The 24548-nt window shown below is 37.6% G+C and overlaps 1 protein-coding gene across 1 annotated transcript in view; it reads right to left on the bottom strand.

The window, feature by feature from the left end:
- cdh22 (cadherin 22) overlaps nucleotides 1–24548 on the bottom strand; it is a 269721-nt gene that overhangs the window by 150040 nt on the left and 95133 nt on the right. Inside the window, exon 2 of the mRNA XM_030133936.1 lies at nucleotides 15763–15874. The gene's annotated coding sequence lies outside the window, so the exon portion shown is untranslated. The remainder of the gene's footprint in view (nucleotides 1–15762; nucleotides 15875–24548) is intronic.

Here is a 24548-nt window from a genome sequence, read left to right as displayed (position 1 = left end):
ACATACACAATACACAGGTCTGCACACAGATACATGCATGGATACACATTCTATTGTATGCCTCTACACAAACACAGCTGTGAGGTAACATAGGAAAAAACAAATAACTGCAGCTGCTAGCCATATAATGACACCCTGTTGGGTTACTATGACAGTAATAGCCCTCCAAACAGCAGTGGGATGCAGAGGAATTTTCTGCAACAAGACCCTGACATGAGGTGAACATTTGCATTATTAAAGAGGTATAGTTCAACGAAGGGTAATAAATGGATTTATCTTTTCATATAAATTTGTATTGGGCAGCCTAAGTCTGAGCAGTTGCTGTGTATTTCATCATCAGCTGGAATTACTGCCTTGCTGTTGTAAGCCTCCACCAGCTAGCAAAGATGCAGTTTACATGTATGTCTGTCCAGGCAGAGTCAAATTCCTCATGCTTGGCCACTAAACGTGATTGATAGAACGGTAAGTTGAAGCAACAACAGTAGAGAATGCGTAAAATATGGATGTTGCTGCAGAAATTTCTTAAACATGGATGTTTCACACAAGTGGGTCATCAATACATCAATAGAGCATCTCACCAAATGCAACATACGGTCTTAATCTGCCCTTCTGTTTCAGAGTTATGGTGATGAATAATAGTCAGAGATGTATTTTGGTGAACATCATGTCACAGTGAACCTGACCTTTGACCTGTTGGATATTAACTATCATCACTTCATCCCTTTTAGGCGTATTATGCATTTGTGGGAGATTTTTGTCATAATTAGTTTATGAATTATTTAGTTACGACCAAAAATGTGTGTTGTGAGGTCAGAGTGAATCTACCCCTTGACCTTTGACCAAAAAAATAATCTGATCAATTCAGCCTTGAACTCAAGTGAACATTTGTGCCAGATATAATGAAATTCCCTGCAGGCGGTCCTGATATATTGCATTTACAAGAATAGGATGGACCGACACTCTGTGGCATAAAAATATTCCTAACAGTAGGGTTTGAATTATTTATGAAGCTTCTTACTATGACTGTTAGAGTACAGTAAAAGTTTTAATTTAGTGTGAATGGTCTCACTGTTTTTATCCATTATATAATAGCATGTAAGAATTTGATGGTCTTGCAAATGTTGGTGCCATATGACACTATATATATATCTATCTATATCTATATCTATATCTATATACACACACACACACACACACACACACACATATATATATATATATATATATATATATATATATATATATATATATATTATATATATATATATATATATATATATATATATATATATACACAGTCATCACCTGTTGGATGAAAAGACAATCTTTGATTGAATCGCACTGGACATCTACTGACATGACTGTGTTTGTTACTTTATTAACAACTATCTATGAAGCCTTGAGTATTCATTTTGTGAAATGTTGAAGATAGTAGGTTTTTTAGATGTGACATAGCATCAGGGCATTAAATCTGTTGCATTACAGAGATTTGTGTGCTTGGGTTTTAGATGTTTTAATGTCTTTTCACCTACTGATTAATGTCTATTTTAATTTTGTTGAGTAAATAAAAAAAAAGGCTGTAAAACATAACAGATTGTGTAATTTTAGGTTTGTGATTTTACCACTGCCATTCAAACCCAAAAGCTCAGTTTGATGTTTAATATAACATTTTCTAAACTTTGTGTTGACAAATGCCAAACATAGCTGCAGTTAAAATCCCCAATACAAAGGTTTAAACAACTTCCACTGAGGAGCAACTGTTCCCTTTTCTCCAGACAGGCAAAGAGGGCAAAGCTATATTTTTAACTTCTAAGATGCATGTGTTTTTCCCCCCATGCACAGAAACTGATCCCTTTACATAAATTCATTTTGAGAGAGCATTCAGCACTTACACCTTGTGAAAAGTGCTGGCAGCTTGAGTAATAGCTTGGCACATCCGTCTTATGACACAGAACAGGCGTTATAAAAGCAACTTGATAGGTATGGTAATTGCTGCCAGCCCAAAGACTTGAAGACGCCAGCCTTGATTCTTTAGGAGGTGTAGAGATAAATAAGCCGCTTTTAATGAGAATCTAAGTCACGCTGAGCTTATACACTCATGCTTAAGCAACACAACTCATCCCCTGTAGGGATTACACCTTGTGCAGTTCTTCAGTTAAACGCCACCATTCATCTCCAGAGGTGTCTTGAGTGTGACTGACAGAGGTTTTTATCATTTTCATATGGTCTACACCAGGACATAAAAAGTTCACTATCATACTATTCCCCAAACAAGTGACCAAAATGACCTCACATGAGATGTCAGTGTATGGACTTATTCTGTGTTAATATTTGTCCCAAACACAACAGGTTCACTGCAGTTTATCAATGACATCGTGCCTTGAGAATCAGCTGGTTCTATGTCCACTTTTCCTCATTTTGAGAAAACGGAGTTTGAAAATTTCACCTGTCTGATCTGTGATATTTGGAGAGTTATCAATCATGTTTTTGTGAGGAATAGTTTTGACTGTGGAAGGAACCCTAAACATATTTTTAACATGTTCTAAATCTCCATAGGCTTAGAGATATAAGAAGTTAAAAATGGACTTAGAACTTTCTGATTCCAAGGTATGTAAGTTGGCCCTGGTCAGCAAATTCTATGTCCAACATAGGACCTGGTGCCTTTACAGGTTTCACTTTATGATCCAAATCAGGAAGTTCAATGTCCACCAGAGTTGTTTTTAAAAAAGTTATGAACAAACTAAGAACTTTTTAGTCAGTGATTACATGTATTTTATACTGATGTCACAAAAAAACATGCTTTGTTAGTGTTTTCCAATCCACATGTATTTAAGGTTGACAACTAAAATGAGCACATCTATCCTTTTTCATTAAAGGTAGAATGGTGAATAAACATGTTAGGACACCTGGAGTACCTGAGGAAATTGTGTTAACTCAATTTTCATGGCAAACAACCATTTTCCAGCCATACTTCAATCCTCAAAGGCAGGAGAATTAGTTGTGGAATGTAGGCAAATGATGTGTAACACCATGAATGACCTTTTTAAGACTGAGGATTGATGAGGATTGAAAATTCTTCGTACACTCATCGATAAAAATCGATGAATGAGCCACATTCTCATTTGAACCTGACACCGGATAACATTTCCCACTTGACCAGAATTTATAACATAAAAAATAAAAATTTGAAAAAAAAGGGTAAAAAATGCAAAAATTGCATCAAAATTAAATATACATTCACAGATAAAACAATTATATCAAATCAATGACAAGTCTGTAAATGAGCCAAATTCTCATTTGAACCTGAGGCCGGGACAATATTGGCCACTTGACCAAACTCTAGTATGAAAGAATGAAAGGATGAAAAATAAAACTTATCCAGAAATGCCAATTTTTGCGTCAAAATGCCTCATACACTCAAATATAAAATGACTATCAAATACACAAGTTTATCAATGAGCCACCTTCTCAGACCTGACTCCAGGACAGCCTTGCCCATCTAAAAATGCCAAATCTGAACACTGAACTACTTTGAACAAACATTAAACAAAACTATTTACATGATAGCCCTGTTCAGACCAATCATTTAAAACTTTTATCAGTATCAAAATGCCTTACTTAGGCATCAACGGCATAAAGTAAACATGTCTCAGTCAATATGAGACCCCCTCCATGTATTTTCTGAGCATACATCTTTTTTGAGCGAATGTCACATGATCCAGGTATGGCCCCTGATTGGGTCCTCTTGGACATAGAACTACCTGATTTGAAACGAGCACCACTCAGGACAGAACTAAATGTTTCTAGGTGTGAGTGTGTGTAGATGTTTAGCTTGGAGCTAAGACCTTTGGGACAAAAACTTAAATGGTTTTAGAATGTCCTGATATGCTTAACTCCATTTCTGCAAAAAGTGGACATAGAACCAACTGATTCCTAAGGGACGACACGGTGATATTTATTTTCATTTTCCTAATTTGCTCTATTTGGTTTTCTCTTTATTTATCCTCTTTGCTTATCCTTATCCTTTTGATGACTGACAACTGTAAATCAAAGAGATCCAATACACTGCAAAACAAGCAAAAACGGAGTGCTTTATAAAACCGAATCCCGCACAAATAGCATGTTATATCAATATCCTCCTCTTCCAGATTCTCTATAGCTTTCGGAACTTCAGAACTGCTGCCATTTATACGAGTTAGCAAATCAAAGAGGTGCTAGTCAGACTGGGCTGAGTAGACGACAAAAGAGCACACAGAGTGGAGGAAAATGAGGAGATGGAGGGCATTTCCTCCTAATTTGGAAACAAAGGGAGAACAGAATAAGACAGCAAGTGGCACTTACAAAAAGACAAAGCAAAGACGAAGCAGAGGCAGAGGAAGGCAGAGGAAAAAAAAGACACAGCGGGGAAACTGGTAGATCCGGAGGCACCGGCTGAGTGATTGTTTGTGTCTCATCCTTTACCCCGATGGCACAGGACTCAATCAAATTCTCCTCATTCTTGACCATGCATTAGCCTAGCAAGAAGGGACCTTGTTTCACTCCCTCAATTAAATGCCCACCCGCACATAATTAACGACCGTTTTGTCCACAGATCAATAAACTGCCTGTTCATTAAAAGTCCCTTTGCTGCCTCAAAGATCCTCTTGCTTAGTTCACTATTGCATCTAAGGAGGTGGCAGCAGCCTGGCAGAATTTCCATTCCAGTTTCATGTCTTTGGGATTTTTCTTTTTTTTTTTTTTTTTTTTTTTGTCAGTGGTACAATAAGAGAAAGAAGTCAAAGACAGACTGAAAGCCCACAGACAGTGAGGAAATCTTTTGAAACAAAGAGAAAGGACTTTAGGGAACTTATTAGTTTGAATTGAAGAATCACATGAGCAGCCATGGCTTTGTTTCTAAGCAAACCATGCCTATTTATGCCATAGGTGCATAATATTCCAATATAATAACACAGTTAAAATACAATGGGCCCACAGTTTCAACAGAACCAGTATTTTCTTTGAAAGGCTTCCAATTGAACTGTATTTATGACAGAAGAGGAAATTAGCCGGAGTGCAGCAGGTGTAAATGCTAATTATATCCCCGTAATAGAGTTTTGGGGATATAATGGTTTTACCCTGACCACCGCCGGATATCCCTTATGTGAACCAGGACGGATTTGGTTGGATTTTTTATCCCTTGATGACCAACATAGCCTATCGATTTCAGCTTCTCTATGAGTATTATAAGTCATCCAAATGGGGCACTTTCATTGAAAATCAGTTTTTTGGACATAAATCAAGCAATAATAGGCCGATTGAGATAAAATTTGGTTCATATTGATCGTCTTACAAATGTCCATTTTCTAGCTACCATCCAGAGTTCATATGGTGTCATTTTCATTCACTAGGTTGAGTTTCGTGGGGAAAAAGTGGTTTTCTGACCATTATTCTGCCACTATCAGGTCAATGTAGCTCAAATTGAGTTCATATTGATTGCCTAACAATTATCTTCCTTCATGCCACTACCTTGAGTTTACATGATGTCATATATTTTTTCCAAATGGTTGGGGGATGCAGGTTGGGGGATGTTTGATAATGTGCTGAAAATATCAAATGAACATTTATGGGTATTTCTATACAATGTCACATTTCATATTAACCCTTTCATGCATACTGGTCACTACAGTGGACAGCTCCTCTACAGCTGTTCTCTTGTATATTCATGGATTTTGTTGTTTAACTTCCATATCAACCAACACAGTGGACGCTTATCCCATACACTGCAATTCAAAAACCTGATCTGCATTAATATATTTGAGTGTAAATCAATTAGACTGTAATGAACACTTTCTTTAAAAGCACAAAGTAGTTGTTTTGTTTTGTTTTGTTTTTTTTGCAAATTATCTGAGTGAGTAATAGTTAATATTACAGTATGTTAAAATGTGAGAAAACATCAGATTTGGAGCATTAAAAAATATATATATTTCATAGTTTTCACACAGTATGACAGTAAATGCATGTTTCTTTGCTTCAAAAATTAAACGCTGTCTAGCCTAGTGGACGTTTTTGTAACTCCATGAAAAATAGGTTCATAAAAACATTTCAGTCCCTTTTTTTTCATGCCTAAAGAGGAATAAAAACATTCAAGGAAAAAAAAAAAATCTTGATAAAGGTTCTCATAATTCATGCATGAAAGGGTTAAATCTCTCCACAATCTGCTTTCTGAATAACAATTAAGTCGGTATCTTTTGTACATTATGTCATTTATTTGCTTAATTATATAGCAGGGGATTGGGGGGATTTCAGGTATATACCCTTGCTTTCAGCCCCCGACAGAGTAAGCCTCATTTCTTTACACTTTCATTATGCGTTACGCCATACGCTGATGGTGTTTGGAACAATCACAATCCAGCCTGTATTCATCCACACAGCCTGCAACTTCCATCAGCGTTTACAGATGCAAAAACAAAAGCCTGTCTGTTACTTAAACTGTTACTGTTAAAAGATCAATAAACACAACAGGAGCTGGATTTAACATGGAGTACGCTTGACTGCCAGCCACCTGCCATAGCTAACACATTGAATGATTACACCAGCACAAGCTTCAATCTCTAGGATACACACGTACACACACAGTGTGCCCAATGTAATGATCAGTGTGCACTATGCTATTGCCTCTCACCTCTTCCATCTGCCACGGAATCACAGCATCTCTGGAGGTGGATAACAATGTTTGAACACACAGCAGTCTCATACCAGGGTGTGTTTTTATTGTGTATATAAGATTATCTGAAGCAGTGTCTTCAAACGTCTTTTTTTTTTTTTAACTTACTTTCCACCGATATAGCTACAAACTTCATTTCTGTGGGTGGAGAACCTCACTATAAGAGTCCCAGGGGATTTCACTAAGATAGGGAGCAAAATTGCCAAGTAGTTCTTCAAGGACACCTCACACTAGTAATTAATTCGTTCATGTTTGGGCACTCAAAGAATGCTCAAACCAGGCTGTAAAACCAGTTCTCTCCACACTGACCTGCTCCTGCATATTGTACAATAAAAAAAAAAAATCGTTGTAGTCCCAAGAAAACATTAAGACAAGAGGAAATAGTTTTAAGATTTATGATATTGTAATTTAAAAATACAATATGAAGTAGTTTCATGAAGTAGTTTATAAACCTAGACCGCAAAACTAGTGCAAATGAAACAAGTGGTGACAGGCATAACAATCTGCACCCCTCGCACGTACTGTAACTTATTTTGGCATTGATCCAGCTGATGTCATCATGTCAATGCGTGTGCTGATGTCAGCGTATCTGGGCGTTTCCTGATATCATGTCTATATACATGTATGTATGGTGATGTCAGCATGTATTTGCATGTGCTGATGTCAGCATTTGAACCAAAAAAGTATAAACATTGAGATTAGTTTAGGAAAGATTTTGTGTTGTTTCAGTTATATACAATATTACAGGGGTGTCAACCTCATTTTAGTTCAGGGGCCACATTCACCCCAATATGATCTCCAGTGGGTCAGACCAGTAAAATAATACCAGTGAAAAAAGTTAAATTACATTATGATAATGTTTATATCTACATCATTTCCTTAACAATTTCCTTAACAACCTGAATAACTTGAAAAATCTTAAGAAAAACAAGTGCAGTTTTAACTATATTATGCATCAGTTTATCAGTTTATCATTTACACATGTGCATTATAACTTACATTACAATTACATATACACATAATATTGATGAAATTGGATTTACTTTTCTCAAGACATTTCACGTTGTTCATGTTTCTTCAGGTCATTCACATTTTTTGTAAAAGGATAGTTTGTTACTGTAAACATTTTCATGTAATTTTACTTTTTTTACACTAAAACAAAGATCAAATCTGCAGTTGTCATTATTTATAGGTTATTATAAAAGAATTTTTCTGGTCTGACCCAAATGAGATCTAATTGGTTTATGTGTACGTATGGAACCTGAAATAAAATTATTTTTACACTGTTGATTGTTTATTTCTTCAGTGTAATTTTTGCATTTCACAAATTCATCCTAAGAGCCAGATTGGACTCTTTGGCGGGCCGGATTTGGCCCCCGGGCCGCACGTTTGACACCTGTGATATATGACTTAGCTTTATGTCAGAGTGATGTAAAATAATTGCCTCTATATATGTGCCAAGTTTGAATTACATTGAAACAAAATTGATGTTTTTATAGACATTTGAAATTTCAGACATTATACGTAAATGAGAAAAAAAAAAGATTTAAAGAAATTCATAAAAAATTTTAACTGTGACCTACTTTCCCCAAAATGTAATCACATCTATTCTGGGTCGCTGGCAATCTTTAAACCCAATTTGGTATGAATTCAAGCGATAGTTTAACTGCTTAAGTGTTAACAAACAAACAAAGAAACAAACCGAAACAATACCCCTTGGCTCCCCTTCGGAGGGCGGTGTAATAAATATATGGCCTGCAATTCACAATTCACTGCACACAGCACTATTAAATAGATATTATCAGATCTGTGGATGTAAATTAGGGATTACTCACTACACATTTGATGCAAAATCACCCCCTGTTCTATGCAAACACGCTTCATTATACCATCCATTTAATTCACAACCAGCACCAAATGTCACACAGTTAATCTTCAGGTAGATAGGTCCGTATCTGGAATATAGAATTACCATTTTATACTACAATCCCAAAGTGCAACAGTTGCAGGTTCTGCAACATAAATGGTCCTGACTGATCTGCTGTTAATGACGTTACCACTGCTGCATAAATTGCACACAGCCTCTTTTGGAGTTCAGAGACACTGTGACATACCACCAGTTATGACATTAAATAGAACATCACTTTGAATGTTTGAGTTAAATCTCTGATATATTCAGTAATACATAACATTAGTTTAAGCTGGATATTAATTTGGAAATCTCTGCACATCTTGATATGCATTAGGTGTCTTGGAGAAAAGGAAACTGGGAAAAAAAAAACAAAGAAAAAATAACATAAGCTCCTGCAAACTGTTTCAATTTTCTTAACGTTAATACAATGTTTCAGTCCCTTGTAGCCTGATTAACGTCAAAAGAAGAAATGTCACAGGGAGCTTCACTTGTTTCCAAAGTCAGACAGTCAAACAAATTTCATACCTGCCTGAATCACAATAAATCTGTATGGAAAGACAGCAGATTGTGTTAAAAGCACAACATATAATGGAAGCAAGAAAGTTTGTTTATGATCGTGGGGACTTCTGTGTGTGTCATTGCTCATAAAAAACAAGTAATTGAGGGTTTTTGCATAGTCTGCACTCATGCCAAGTGGTGTCGACTCGACTCGACTGGGCCTTTTTGCATTTCCATTATGTAAAAGAACCTGGGATTTTGTACCCTGTACTAGTTTTTGGTGTCTGCTCTGCATAGGTTCTAAAATGGGGGGAAGAGATACTAAAACGTGATGTGTAAACACTGCAGACCACTGATTGGTCAGAGAGTTGTCTCTGCGTCATTGCGTCATCAATGTGCAACTCGCCTTTTTTAAAAAACTGATTTGGAGGTTTACAGTAAATATACCAGTGGGTTAATCCACATGAAGGAAGCCCACAAAACTACACCGTGGTCAGTTGAAGAGGTTTAGACCAAGGTTATTATCGTTAACGAAAACGAACGAAATGACGAAAACTAAAATTGAAAAAACATTTTCGTTAACTGAAATTAATAAAAACTCTAATTAAAAGAAAAAAACGATAACTAACTGAAACTGTATTGTGAGCTTACAAAACTAACTAAAACGTATAAAAATTATGGATACAATTCCCTTCGTTTTCGTCTTTGTCAATGTCGGATTGATATCAAATTGATTTATTTCGCTCCAGCAGTTTGAGCTGGTGACACCATACGACACTTCACAGTCTATCATGTCTGGTCACTGGTGGTTTGCAGTCATCTTCTGGTCCCCACTCTACCTGGAACATACAGACTAAAGCTGGGACAAAGCAGCACAGTCCTGTCTGGGATTTACTGTAGTGATACATGGGTCGGGTTTTTTTTGTTTTTTTTTTTTGGCGTACCGTGTGTGTGCGCGTGAGTGACAGAGACAGAGCAGAGCTAAAGGACAGTCAGTGTTGAACTAGCATCCAGGTAAAAACTGGAGAGTTTATCACCATGAAAAGGCCTTCCAAGCCCTGAACTGCACAGTTTAGAAGAGGAGAAAAGAGGAGGAGGAAAACTAATCCAATTACAGAGGTATGGAACCTGTTAGAATGTTAAAAAACATTTGATGTTACTAGCAACAGCTAGCTGAACTGAACTGAAGCAAAGTTAGCTAATAATGGAACTGGAGATGATTAAGAGATGAGATATCTGCTAAGGTGTGGTTTACTGCTGATGAACTGGGTTATATATGTTTATAAGTGGTTTGTATATGTTTCTGTCTGCTTTAACTGCTGGTTAGCTGGTTTATAATAGGTTCCTATCTGCTTTAACTGCTGGTTAGCTGGTTTATAATAGGTTCCTATCTGCTTTAACTGCTGGTTAGCTGGTTTATAATATGCTCCTATCTGCTTTAACTGCTGGTTAGCTGGTTTATAATATGTTCCTATCTGCTTTAACTGCTGGTTGGCTGGTTTATAATAGGTTCCTATCTGCTTTAACTGCTGGTTAGCTGGTTTATATATGTTTCTATCTGCTTTAACTGCTGGTTAGCTGGTTTATAATATGTTCCTATCTGCTTTAACTGCTGGTTAGCTGGTTTATAATATGTTCCTATCTGCTTTAACTGCTGGTTGGCTGGTTATATATGTTTCTATCTGCTTTAACTGCTGGCTGCTTTGTGCATCTCCTCTCATGCTTTGCACATCTTCGCATTGTTTCACGTAAGTGACGTTGTGTATGGATTGCACCCCCCCTCAACCTGCTATAGGGAATTTATACATTGTACGGTACATTGTGTCTCTGCTCAGTCCATGAGCCGCCCTAACCCGACCCCCAAATAAAGTGTCCAGGGTAGCCCATATCCACGCCTCACTAATTTCTTTGAATAGGATGATGAGGAAGATAAAATATATGAAATAACTAAAACTAATACTAAAACTAAACTAAACTAAACTAAAACTAAGCATTCAGGAAAAAAACGATAACTAATAAAAACTAACAAACCTGCTCTAAAAACTAATTAAAACTAACTGAATAAGAGAAAAAAAGTCAAAACTAATTAAAACTAAACTATAATTAAAAATCCAAAACTATTATAACCTTGGTTTAGACATTTCTGTCCTTGGTGGACGATGAAAAAGTTCAGTGTGAGCTTGACGGGGCAACACACAATGAGCAAGTTCATCAGCAACTCTCTGAGCAGACGTCACAGAAGTTACGCACCGCATCACTCTGATGTCCAGGTACTCTTTTTTTTTTTTTTTTTCTCTGTCCCAGGTACTCTAAAGTCGGTAATACCCTACAATGGATATGGTTTCCAGGAATAGTACCTGGTACCCGAGTCGAGTCAAGCCAGTTCCATGTAGTGGAAATGCAGCAATGTTGACCAATCTGTGTGCTGAAACTCAAGTAACCATCTGAAACGCAAACCATGCTGGTGTAAAACAATTTTTGCACTCAGAGGCAAATGTTAATAGGTGTATTTGCAGTATATCATTAAAGTTAAATCTACTGTGAATAGGTTCTCAAAGTGGAGCAGATTGTGTGTGCAAATGCTACACATTTCTTTGCACAATCAGAGGGCACAATCTAGTCTTTGTAGATTCAGCCCTAAGTTCGATGACTTACTTTGTTGAGTGTGTTCACAAAAAGTGGAATTATTCAGCATGGTGAATATTTAAGGGGTGGGGGTCTGGAATCTAACTGCAGTTAAATGAGTACTGTAAACGAAAACAAACAGTGGATGATAATTTTTTTTATTTTTTTTTATATTACAGCTACAGTATTTGTTAATGTATTTAAAACTTTATTTTACAGTACCTTACTTGTCCATTGCTACGAATTATTAATAGTGAATTTCAGGATAAGCTTCTTTTGTCAATTAGGATGTAAACCACAACCAAATGACTTGGTTCTTACCCCCACACCAAATGGGATTGAAATTTCTGGTGTAGTTTTTGAGACATGGCAGCAAACATCCAAATATCAACAGTCAAACAGCACTGACAACATAACCTCCTTGGCAAGCAAAATGTAAACGAGTGTTCTTCATTAATTAAAAAAAAAAAAAATAGACCCTGTTCAGTAACTTTTTCCTTCATTTGTTTGTATGTGAGGACCCAATTTTTCAGAGCCAATTTAGAATCATTCCACACTTGGTCACTCTTGCTGCAGATGGATTCCCTTGTGTAACATCTGGCGGTCTCAGAAAGCATCCCTCTATTCACTCCCTTGCTCATAAGCTGGTGTAAAATTGCCCCTTTGAATCTTCTCCACAGCGGATTCTTCACTCAGTGAGGCAGCCGTTCCCTGCATGCAGTCAAAATCTTTCTTTATTTAGTGTAATATGCTAAACACAGCTCCATAAGTTCTCCTTGTCTGTTTCTTTCGACTGATGAATGTGGCAGAATGGCTCTGAATTCCCCAGTTCCCAATGCTATGATGTGCGCCAGTCTTCTGGATTATGAGACATATGGAGGTTTGCGAGTACACAAGCATGAACAGATGAAGTCAGAAAGTCTGACACAGTCTCATACAGCTCCAGATACAGCATACATCGCACATGTGCATGCCGATAGAGGAATCTTAGCTTAATGGATGCTCAGTTAATAAAAACGCTTTCATCATAACATAACATGTATACTTTTACAAACCTTGAACGCTACAAATCTTACTAGCCTTAACAGACAATTTGAAAAAAAGCTTCTAGAAACCCTCTGAATCAGACATGCAGAGTGAATGGTTAAAATTTTATTTGAAAAAGGTCATGCTTTAGTTGCTAAACCTCAGGGCTGGAGCAACATAAATACACTTCACTTTTCCTATCATTCCAGTGCCAGCAGGACTATGTAAAAAGGTTGAATAAATACCTATATAATGTATCATTTTACAGACCAGGGGCGGCATTAATCTTTGGACATATGAATACTGGAACTGTACCGTCCATATCTGTGAAACCAATGAGGTTGGAGTAAAACAACATACCCACCCCCTTGTTTGTTGATGCATTAATGATAATGCTGCATCTGTTCAAATGTGATACAAAAAAAAAAAAAAAAGTGGAGGCAGTGCAACGGCATCCCTGACCACATGTTGTGATCTGTTGCTGACTGTCAGCTGGCCTGCACACCCGGATAACAAAGGTCACCGTTGTTAGTGGTACTGCTCAAGTGATTGTCATTAAACTATGTGCTTGTGTGTACGCGCGTGTGTGTGTGCATATTTTGTGATGGTTTACGTGCTGCTAAATGCATTTGCTTCTGTGTGTACATGTGGGCAGTAAGTCTGGTTTTGATCAGTACTGGAGGATTTAAAGCAAGTAATACCTTATCCTGGCACCGTACCAGTGACATACTTTTCAGTAGTCTACCTCTTTGAACTGCATTTGGGGTGAAAAAAAGGCAAATCAAATGTTACATCCTCTTTTTGTATGTCTCTGGATACAGCTTTGAAGTCTTCTGTTGTTTTTGATGACAAATATTGTTGCTGAATCTTGAATGAACACATAAAAGGTATTCAAAATATGACATGCAGATCGGTAATGTCATCACTTTCCTATGATAAAAATACATTACGATGCAAATTATAATGCATTGTAGTACATATTACAGTGATTCCCATAAAATTTTACCTGTGGTCTGAGGTTGGGGACGACTGCTTATTCACATAACGTGTAAGGCATCATGTAATGTAAACCCTACATGATATACTCTGCTGTCTGACAGAGACCAACACTATAGTGGGTTAATTTAGATTATAATGAGCTGCAGTGTGCACTGAACAATCCTCAGTGTAAGTAAATGTGTTAAAATTATTCTATAACACTTGGATGGCTGTTACTTTACCTGAGCTACATGTAAAGGTTTGGAAAACACTGCATTATTCACATTATTCAAAATGTACTTTTTCTTAATTTGCTAAATGAGCAACAGAAAACTATTTGCCTCACATTATAGTTTATAATTACCGCAGTCTTTGTGTGGTACACCTGCAATTCAGAGACTTAACCACATCTATTTGTCCAAGCTGCAGCCTTGTGCCCTGTCGAACTGTCCTTGAGCATGACAGTAAACCCCCCACTGTACCTGCTTGCTCATCACTCTGCATGGCAGCGACAGACTAAAATGTTAATGTGTACGTCAAGAGTGAGTATCAAATACCTCAAGTTATAACAAATGACAATTGTTGTGGTGTTACATGAACATGGGAACTTCAAATTTACTATCTAATACTGCCTAGGTCAAATATAATATGCATCTATGTATGTATGTGTACACACACACACACACACACACACACACATATATATATATATATATATATATATATATATATATATATATATATATATATATACACACACACACACAGCTACAAATGAGCCATTGATGTTTATTGAAGAGAAATAAAAGAGAATAACATCCTTAATACACTGTGACTGCTCAGAGTACAGCGGTAGTATGACTGTTGCTGGGGAAAGGTAACCTGCTATATATGTCTTTCTCAACTGTCTTAATCATATGCAAAGGATGTCACCTAAATGACTTCAGACTTTAGCTTACAGTGCTCGATTCTCCATAAAGATTGGCTAATTCCTGCAGGACATCTACAGGCTATTTTGGATTCCTACAGGGCACCTATGGGCTACATAAACACACTACACACACACACACACACACACACACACGCACGCACACACACTTAAGCAGCAGCAAAACATCACCCTCGGATGTATCAGATTATGCCATGCAGTACATTCAATTACAACCGATGGCAGATGGTGTAAACAAAATCAAACACTCATAATCTCAAAGATTGGACCCTTCTGATAGATATTAACCCTGATACCCAAAGACCTGACACAGGACTAGACATATTAAGACAAGGAGCAGTCTGTGAGGGCTGTAAGCTGATGATTTAGCAGTTTTTGGATGTGGGGTAATCCAGAGCATCGGGAATACACATCGTGAAACTCAAATGAGGACAGAATATTGAATAGAGCACAGTTGGATATGAAACTCTCTCACTCTCCCTCTTTCTAATCGACTCAGCTTTAACTAACTGACTTATTTTATTATGGTAATCAAGTGTTAATTATCCTTAATGTAATTGCAACTGTTGTCTTTTGCATACAGATATGTTGTGAATCTAATGGATTGATTAGAAATAATGGATCACATTAATGTATTTATTCAGCAAGAGATTTTGTCGTGATTACACACACACACACACACACACACACACACACACCCCGACTTGCCTACAAAGTTAACACTACTAATTATGCACTCTTGAGAGGAATAATTTTCTTTAATAGGCATAAGTTAATCCAAACCTGTCATTTTACGGCTTGTCAACCAGTTGGTGTGTGTAAGTTTTACAGCTGATATCAATTTTAATCGCAGAGCTTGATAACAAAATCATATGCGTTGTGTTTTTCTCTCTTTATTTTCAAACAGCATAATTTCTTCATATTTTTGCATGCATCAGAGCTTGGTATACTTAACATTCTGCTGGTCAGTTCACTAATGGTTGTCTTAACATATTTTGAAATGATTAAATGGAGGAGCTAAGCAGACCTTATTACCTCATAGCCCACAGCATATGCAAATAACATACTCACCATGGCTTAGTCAGATGACCTTGCTGCCACTCTGTGCGAATGATGGCTCTCAGGTCCTTCAGGTTGTCTTTACCACCACCATCACTCTCGCTCAGCCGCCCCTGTCCAACTTCTACAAAACACAACAAACCCCAGGGTGAACTTCATTGTTTTTCCCAGTTTAGATGAGTAAATTCTCTAGTTTTCTAATGGGAGGTAAAAAGAGGGGGTTGGTGGAGAGGTGGAGACAAGGAGGAGAGAAAGACGAGGAGGCAATTTGCTAATGGAACATCGAAATGGTGTGGACCCATCTCAGTAGGATGAAAAAAGAAACCCTCCATCTGTCTGGAGAGAGCGGGAGTGAGCTATAGGGCAGGAGCTAAAGTGGTTTTAAAAACACCATCATTAACTGTCATCTTCATCTCAGGTGCAAGGCAAGAGAGCAAAGACGGAAAGAGGGAAGGAAAGGAGACAAGAAAGAGGAGAAGGGCTGCATGTGCCCAGGAGATCAGTCAATAGCTCACAATCTTCATTTAATTACCTGCTTTACCTCTTCTCTCATCCTCCATGGCCCATCCTCCTTTACCTTGCACATTAGATACAGGAGTCCCTGGAGACACTGGTGCAGCTATTTAACTCTGTTAATTACTGTCTAACTTTAGTCTAATCACACAAACTCTGTCCTGATGATGGCATTACAAAAAAGCTATCGCCTAAAACCCTGTTGCCTCGTAAGTGTGTGTCCAGATTACAAGCAACAAACTCTTTCAGCATGATGAAGCCCCGGAATTTAGGCCTCTTAATTCGGTGGAACATTATTTACAATCTCTCTGAACTGGTTGCACTCATTTAAACTGTGTAGATTTTTGACTGACTGAAATACAAGTGCAAAGGAGGCATGACCGTTAAATTTGTAGGCCGGTGCATTCTGAGGCGGTAACAGTTTCAGGGACATCTGCGAGTTGGGATAATAAAACAAATGGTGCAAAAGACCTGACTGATTATTTTCGACTGTACAAAGCATTTCATTTGGTTTATCTGCAGTGTCTGTCTATTCACTGGAGTTCCGTGAGTTTGAAATATTATTTTAGTTTGGACAGTTAAAGTCTTAAGTTTTAGCACATATTAGTTAGTAGTTAATGTTTTAAGATGGGATTCCTTTGTTTCATTAGTTAGTGGTAAAGTTCTTAGGCTACTATGGGTCACATCTTGGTCAACACAGGACTTAGGTTTTACCTTAGGCACACTTTTAAATACACATTTCCAAATTGGATTGTAAATCGCAGGAGGTAAGATGTAAACACACTGTCAGTATTGGGGATGTCATGAGAACTGATACTCAGGATACCATTTGATACTGTGATGAAAAAAGAATTGTCGATACTCATTTTTTTAATAAACGGAAAAACTGATGCCTGTGTAAGAATCAATACCATCGGTAGGCTACTACTCTTCCAGAACTGATGGGGGCAGTACGCACCAAAAGTAAACACGTAACAAGTACAGCAACTCATGAAAGAATGGACACAGCTGCAGCTAAAGCTCCGCCTCATCTAATGGACAAAAAAGGACCAAAAGTCGTGTGTGGAAGTATTTCAGGTAGACGACCATGACATGGTTATTGACATGCATAAGCCACAGTGTCAACGCTGCCACCTCAGATTCAAACAAAGGTGGTGGTGGTGGTGGTGGTGGTGGTGGTGGGGGGTGTACCACGAACCTAGCAAAGCACCTTGGAGACAGGCACCCAGATCTGTTTAAGGAATTCAAGGTAACTTCTGTGATTCAGCATTAAACATTTGACATGCGATAGCATCAGGGCTCGACACTGGCACTGGTCTGATGGTCCAATGCAGTTTTTACAGCCTGGCCCGTTCGGACCACTGCCGATACAAAATGGTGACAATAAGAAACTATACCAGCGGTCACTAACAGGAGGACCATGGTCCAGGTCTGGACCCAGAAGCTATCCCATATGGACCCGGACCTACAGCCAGTGGTGGAGCGCTTCTCTTAACATGGCAGCTTACAGTAGAGTAGATGAGGAAATGCATAGTCCAGTTGCATGTATTTAGAACCATCCCACCTGATACCACTCAGCCAATCACGTCTGTGCATTCAAAGCAGTAAACTGTGACTGACAATGCAACAGATGAGAGAGTTAGAGGCAAAAGCAATATTCCTTTATATGCAAATACTGAAAGTATTTCTTGTTTAAGTTTATGGGTTCTTCTGATTTTTTTTTGATTTTTTTTTTTTTTACTGTGGTATCAATTTGGTATCAAGAATTGTGGTATTAGTATCGATTCCTGAATTTTTGGTATTATGACATATCCCTAGTCAGTATAGGGTTAAATACAGTTGAGGTATCACATCTGTTTGACTTTAGTCAGGTAACACCAGCCCATTTTTGGTGACCCAACCCACCAAGCCCGTAGGATGAGCCCATTCTTTGAAGATCAGTTTACAAGGTCAATAAAAGTGATGTGCGTTGGAATGTCTGGATCCATTTTCCTCTGTAATGTGGCTCCTTAGTACTAAGTAATGCTTTGTTTGTGATCAGATCAAGTCAAATTAAATTTATAAAAATGAGACCGAGATGAATCCGGACTTATCCCTGGAGCTTCCAACAAAAGAACATGCTAACAAGTTCATTCAACTATTTGTTTGACTTCTACCAATCTATCTACGCCTCTCTTTTTTCTTTTTTTCTTTTATTTACAGGTACAGCTCAATTTAAATCTCAATAACCACATATTAACAACGCCAGACCCTAAACACGTTGACATCTGTGAGAAACTACACAGTGTAAATGAGCTGAGATCTTGTTTGACTTGTTTCTGAGCTCTTTACAAATTGTAGTTTATAGGGTTGTTAAATTAGAGGAGATTTAACAGAAAGAAAATCTAACTTTATAATTCTACAATCCGGCTGCTTAGACTTAGTGCATGTGCCTCCGAGCGCTGACCAGTACCACTGCTGTTTACACCATCATTAAAGACGACTGCCAGCAATATCACACGCCTGGTTAACCACATCTTTCTAATAGCCTGTCGTGTTATTTGACAATACAGGTTATTTTGATCAACGGAATACGTGGCATTGGTCGATAAGAAACAACAACAGTGTAACAGGGCAACAGCAGACCGCTTACAGACTTACAATGAAGTGAGTGTGTGAATGGAAGAGAAAACGTGTATACACTCATGACCAAGCATTTCTTTGGTGAGTGATAAAAAAATTTCGGCCTGGTTGTTCATTTGGCACTTGAAACCATGTTTAGAAAAGAGAAGGCGATTGTAAAAGTCATGACAGTGCAAATTTAGAATACTCGGTATATCTATTTTGTTTTGTCTTTTCCTTCTGAGCTTAAATTCCTTCTGATAATAACAGTTGTGACTCAGTAATTTTTGATACGTTTCCTATGAAGTTTTGACATTTAATCAAGATGACAAATGAAACTGTTTGCAGTGGAAAACAAAGGGAATCTTAAGAATATTATTGCTGACGGATACAACAGAGCTTTCAGCTGAAGCTCCAAGGTTATCTTGATCAAACGCTAACATTCCTGGCGATATGGTTCAGTGAGTTGTTTATTTTTTATTTTTTTTTATTTTTCTTTCTCTCCATCTCTTCATTCTGTTGAGACCAACCAAGAGGAATCACTCAAGCAAGATGATATGAAAATAAGGGACTATTGAGGTAACAGCATCCCAATGAGTCAATAAAATACTTACAAGATCCAGTGAAATGACATGATTTGCTGTTATAAACACAATTACAGAGGAGAAACCATAAGCAGAATTAAGTTTTAAATATGTCTCCTTCTAGGCCTAAATAGTTTTATGTATATAGGATTTCTTCTCAAACAAATTTGGAAAACCAGAATTCCCTTTATGTTCTGAGGGAATATAAACCACAGGAAAAGGGAGGGGGAAAATGTTGGCCGACACAAGTGAATTTTGATGCTCTCAAATGTATTTTCACACAGCTTAAAAAAGTAATAAAAACACATCCTACGCATTGTCAAATGGGACATTTCAACATTCATTACATGAATTTCTGAAGTATAAGCAAAACCTCACTTGAAAACAGGAGGTCCAAATCCAAAGAAAGAAATCGTCCAACTTCATCCCCACCTTGGGTCTCATACGCTCAATGAATTAATCATGTAGCCCCCCTACCCTACCCAGCCCCCCTCAGAGCATGGCACTTGGGCCTGTGTAAAGCAGCCAGCACAAATCCCATACAGCCTCTCCACCTCCCAGTGTGTATATTTTTTGCTGCATACTGTGGCTCGGAGGGAGTGTTACACCAATTCCCAGGAGTCTATTTATACAGGTTCCTAAAACAGGCTAGTCATAACCCCTTTCCCCTCATGGCAGCAGCCTGAGGTGACAACGCTGACACACAGCCAAATGATAGTCCGATCTAATCTTTTAATCGCTCTGGTAACTTCATGTCTTCGGGTAAGCTGGGGCGAGCTAGAGGTGGGGATAGGATATCGTCTGCAGAGATACGATATGATCCTTGAACACATAACAAAAAATACACACAAACTCACACGCAGACTTAAACACACTGCCCCACTCCACCCTACCCCCAGAGTACTATGGTGAAGCCTCATGTATCTGTGGGTATTAACAGATCAGTGCAGAGCAGCAGCCACCCTGCTTTAAAGTCTTTTCCTGAGGTAGTGCTTCAGAAGCCTGCTGCAGAGGAGGATAAATGTGCAGCAATCCCCCAGGCCCAGCGCCTCCACTCAACTCTCTCTTTGCTGCCCCCTCCTTCCCCTCTATTCCTTGCTTATCCCTACTTTCCATCCATCCCTCATTATTTCTATCCCCTTCTTTTCCTCAGCATCTCATGCTTTCTGTCCCACTATCTGTCCCCTCCTTCCCTCTGGCCCCTTATATAATTCTCCTTTCCATGCCTCCTTATATTGCTTCCCCTCTTATTTTTGTGTTCATCCCCTCTCCATATTTCTTCAGCGGCTTACTGTCTTTTTCAAGACTTTGGTAATGAATTAGGATGGAGGCCACCGATGTAAACAAAAAAAGTAAGAAGTGACTCAGTGAGCGAAAATCTCTACCAAGGCCAAAAGTCCAGTCTTCTTCTAATATCACAGTACTACTAAACTTCAAACTGTGACTTTTGTTTTCCTACAATTTGTCAGTTCTCAGACACTGGCTAATCTAATGGACCCTCACTAGATGTGTGGAAGCGGCCACCCTCATTAAACTAAGCAATTAACAAAGAGCCTTCCATTGGATAATTACTGCAATGATTAATGTTTCAGTTACAACAAGTTCTTTAAGTGATGCAGTTTGTAGCTTTTCATTTCTTAACCATCAGTTTGCTAGAGCATAACGATTGGACTGTGTTTCAATGGAAAAAGGTCATGTGGTCTGATGAGTACAGATTGACCCTGTTCCAGAGTGATGGATGTAACCATATGAAAATTTCATATCACGGTTATTGTGACCAAAATTATGACGGTTATCATTATTATCACGGTATTGTTGAAATTGTGCTCGAAATGTTCCAAAAGTACTTATATAGACACTGAAATAATTTAACCAAGCTGTATTTTGAAGAAAAAATAAATAAATGAAATAAATTAATAGGCACAATGTACTTCTGTTGCAGAAACATTTAGTCCATGGGCCAGGCCAGGTAGTGGTACCATCAAAGGGGGCAAAACCTTTGTGGTGCCATTTTGCTAGTAAGACATATATATGTGTATTAAACCATGATAGCCTCTCCAAATGAGGAGCTTAGTCATGATTATATGATACCTCTTTTTTTCCAAAAAAATGTATCATTACGCTTAATGGTGTATGGTGGTATTTCTGAGTTATTCCACCTTTTCCTGTAAAAATGCTAGTGGAATTGGTCCAAGATAAGGTTGCGACATTACATTATGCTTCTACTTTTCAGATTTTATCGGAAGATGTTACAATTGATTGTTTCTTTCAGAAAATAGTATACGTGTTTTCATTCCATTCGAGCACTGCATATGTGGCAAGTAAATATCAATGTTTATTTAAGACTTAGTCAAGACATAGTTAAGATTGAAATGAGTGAAGTGATGATAAATTCTCTTTTCATACAGAGCAAATGAAAGTTCTGGAGTTCTGGAGTGATCACAACAAAGACAGCAGTTTAATAATGACACAACTACTGAGCAGAAAACGAAAGTACCATTTCATTTCATACATAAGAGCACATGTTATAGAGCCAATCCCGATGCAAACAGACAAGAAAATAACAAGGTATTTTGGTGTCTTTGCAGGTCTGTATGCTAGGGCCTAACTGAAAATGGACTCAGGGATGAGTGGCACAGCACCCAAGCTGGCACGCCTTAAATGCCTAATGCTACTTTTAATTCAAATATTAACCCTTAATGGTCTGAGCCTATTTTGCCCATTTTTCAGTCCTTTTGATTTTGCCTTTATATACTATATAAACAAATGTTTACTATACCCATGTTTGGGATCTGTTTTTTCAGCACAGCTGCATCTATATCACCTGTCTATTATTTTTTTCATTTTAACCTACTATAAAAACATAAAAGGCCAGAAAACACAAAAAATATATAAAATCCGATTTGAAAAATGTATATAATTTATTGCATAAATAACACACAGATGCTTAACAAACCTTTTCAAAGACTTTAAAAGTGAATATTGGTTCCAAATATTAGGTATAGAAAATTAAAATTGTAATAAATTAAAATTATACTCAAATATTTGACATAAAAGCAGATCTTTACATAGGCGTTTTCTCCAGAAAAATGCAGTAATCAAACACGGTTATCATGATAATTAGAATTTAAACAGTAATACTAACCGTCTGAAATTTTACCGCGGTTTATTGTCATACCGATAATCGTTACATCCCTATTCCAGAGTGATGGACGCATCAGGGTAAGAAGTGAGATGGATGAAGTGATTACCCATCATGCTTAGTTCCTACAGTACAAGCCTTTTGGGGGGTAGTGTTATGGTCTGGGGTTGGTTCACTTGTTCAGGTCTAAGTTATGTGTCCAAAAAATTAGGTCAGCTGAACCTGAATATAATGAATGACCAGGTCTGAACAACAGTGGATTTTTATTTTACTGATGACACAGACATATTCCAAGATGACAATACCAGGATTCATCAGATTGTCAAAGAGTGGTCCAGGGAACATGAGTTTAGACCAATCTTTTGGATGTGATGAAAGAGCCTTTACACAACAGCCATCATCATTGCAGGATCCTGAACAAAAATGAATGTAACTCTGGACAGAAATGCATGATATGTCATTTACTGTGATATTTGATAAGCACTGCATGGGATGATGTGTCCAGTAGTTAGAGCTAAAAGAGCTCCAACAAAATAGTTCATATGTGACTTTTTGTGGGCTAGTTAGAGTATTACCGGTAGTTGTATTGATTAATGAAGGGTAGCAATGTGCAGTAATAGTGAAAATGGTTGTCTATTTCAATGACTCATTGAAAAATTGTAATTGAATTGTACTGAACTGTGGTGGCAGTGAACATTCATTACTCTGTTATGATGAACTCAGTTTTAAATTTTGCTTGGTTCCAGATGATGGTTAGTAGCCCTGTAACGGTACACAAAATTTTCGGTTCGGTACGCTTTCGGTTTTGAAAGCCACGGCTCGTTTCTTTTTTTTTTTTTTCGGTCCAGTATGGGAAGAAAGAAAACCCCTCAAAATGTCTTAAATGCATTTATGAATTTTTGAACATTTTTCCACCAATTTTTGAAGACAATAGAATATGGAAAAACAGGAGTAATATAATTCTGCTGCCATAAATCAAATAGAAAATAAAATAAATTAAATATTACTAAATGTATTTTAAACGTTAGCATTGCACTTTTCCCTGAAAGGAAGCTTCGAACAAACAATAAAAATCAAATCACAGTTCTGTCAGTTCACATTCTGCATAAAAATAACAACAAAAAAATTCCACATGAAGTGCAACATTAACAAGAGAGCAAATTCGTATTCTGTTTTAACAAATTTAAGAGCAGCATTGACAACAACATGAACCAAATTATTTATATTAGGACATCTAACAAACTGTTTAGGCCACTTTGTGTATTTGTGTGTGTGTGCATGTGTATGTGCTGAACGGCATTTGTCCAGCAGTCACCACCAAAGCATTCTGGGCATAGCAATGTGATTGTAAGGCTATTGTATTCCAAAATTACTAACATCTCCTAAAATATTAGTCGTATCAACTTGCCGTTTTCGGTACAATCTTCCTTGACCAAAAATACAAAAGTATGCCAAACTGTAGCGATCAGCTCTTTACAGCTTTTGTGTGATTCTCGAGACACACACACACAAACGCACGCACACACTTGCCACTTGCTTTTTATAATATAGATTTATTTATGTATTTATTTATTTTTTTAATGTAACTTACCATTCCAAATTTAGTTAAACTGGGGTTCTCTATTGCTAAATAAAGTCCAAACCTATCCAGCCTTTTAGTGGATCTTTTCAGGACTTTAAAGGTGGGGTGAAAAATGTTTTCCTGGAGCATTTTTTACTATATTGTTTAAAATCCCCGTCACATCCTGATTACAACCAATTCATTAAAAGCTTTAACACCAAAATAAAAAAAAATTAGTCACCTCCTGTGGAACGGACAGGACAGAAAAAACACCATCCAATCATTTTAACCAGCCCATCGAAAGGATTGAATGGTGAAATGTCTATCAAACTCAACTGCCATTTGTCCCTCCCCCCTCTGTGCATACTCCTCTTTGTGCATGAATCGTGTGTTTTCA

Source organism: Sphaeramia orbicularis, chromosome 5, assembly GCF_902148855.1.
Source record: "Sphaeramia orbicularis chromosome 5, fSphaOr1.1, whole genome shotgun sequence".
In the NCBI taxonomy this organism is placed as follows: domain Eukaryota; kingdom Metazoa; phylum Chordata; class Actinopteri; order Kurtiformes; family Apogonidae; genus Sphaeramia; species Sphaeramia orbicularis.
The sequence above is the reverse complement of the archived record's forward strand: the minus strand, read 5'-3'. Positions and strand labels throughout refer to the sequence as shown.